This window comes from Alexandromys fortis, unplaced genomic scaffold, assembly GCF_014885135.2.
Source record: "Alexandromys fortis isolate MF-2015 unplaced genomic scaffold, M_Fortis_MF-2015_v1.1 scaffold_1156, whole genome shotgun sequence".
NCBI classification, from domain to species: domain Eukaryota; kingdom Metazoa; phylum Chordata; class Mammalia; order Rodentia; family Cricetidae; genus Alexandromys; species Alexandromys fortis.
The window spans coordinates 9490-11096 of record NW_026069028.1 but is presented as its reverse complement, the minus strand read 5'-3'; positions in this window follow the sequence as shown (position 1 = coordinate 11096).

Below are 1607 nucleotides of genomic sequence, written 5' to 3'. Positions count from 1 at the left end.
GGGTGGGGTGGAGGTAGGTTATTCCAGTCTTCCTGCAGGGCCATCTGTCCATAGGACCTTTCTAGCTTAAATCACAGGGGCCTCCATTACACAGACGGTCAGCACTGTGGGCTATACAGCTTTGGTTGTACTAAGTGGGCTCCCACATCAGTTTTTGCCCAGCTTGAGTCTTTTTTTTCATTTTGCTCACCTTGTGCTTTGCTGACAGCTGGATTCATTCAATAGATTGCAATGGCTGCCATTAACTCCTTGCCCTGGGCACCTGGCTGTTTAGAACTCTCTGGAGCCTTAGAAAAAACTGGGGACCCACCTACCCAACTCTATATGGCCTAGGAAAGATCCGAGGACATACAGTTAATTAACTAAGTCCGCCGCCTGCTAATCCGTAATCCTTCAAGGATTTGGACTTTAACAGCAAGAAAAGCTACTGACACATTGGGGGTGGAGGGAGCGGGTGGCAAAAAATATAGCTTCAAGTATTTGCCCGTTATTTGAAATTCAAATATCTGGGTAAGGATCTCAATTCAACTGAAAAGTTTTGGTCCAAATCAGCCTTTTATAGAAAAGGTATCTCTTTTTTCTGATTTTACAGCGAGCGCTTCGTAATTAATATTTTACCTGGACCCTTACCTCAAGTAGTTCTCCATGATTCCTCAAGACTAGTTATCCCAAGTGTAAGCTTTGGGTGTTTTTCTTGCTAGCCTGTGTATCTTATACACAATGAACTTGTGTACTGTACCCTATAGGAAAGGTGAACTTGGGTGTCAAACTTGAAAAGGGAAGCATTTTGAGTTTATTATTCCCTATCAAAACAATTTTCCTTTTGCCTCATTTCCATTCTTTTCTGAGATTTTTAGGCTCAGAATTTGCTTTTTACTCTGAAAACTGGTTTATCATTTACTGTCACACGGCACTACAATTTTGTATAGGGCCTTTTGAAGTAAGTTATTAACAGTTGTCCCTCCTTACACCTTTTAAAAATGAGGGTTTAAAGTCCTGCGCGAAGCCTTTGCGCGCGCTGAGCACCAGCACTGAGTGGCGACCGAGGCGCACAGGCGGCGCGGAGAAGGCGGGGGCTGGGAGGCGAGGGCGGCCCGGGCTTCCACGCGCCCACCTTGGCTGTCACCTCCGTGAACTCCTCCAGGGCGGGCGGAGCTCGCCAGCTGAGACCGAGAACTCCAGAGCTCGCCGGGCGTGGCTTTAAATCTCCCGCCGCCGAAGCCCGCACCTCGGCGCACCCGCGCGGCGGGCGAGCGTGCCGGAGCTCGCGGGCGGCGGCTAGGGCGGCGAGGAGGGCGCGGTGAGCGTCCGGGGCTCTCGGGGCCGCCGCTCCCTCGGGACGCCTTGCTGACAGCCTCATTGCTCGGTGGACACGGTGAAAGCAGAACCTGAGCATTGCTGTGCTTTAGGGCAAAGTGCGGGACGCGTCGCCTCCTGTCCCAGGTGGGAACCCCAGCCTCGGATTCCGCTAGGGGAAAGCAGGCCAGGTGTCTCTGACCACTGACCTCACCTGGGCGACCGAAACCTGATGCTCTAGGAAAGATGGAGAAGGGAAAAATAATCCTGCTTGGCATCCTACCCGTGAGGCTGTGGGCTTGCCACCCGGG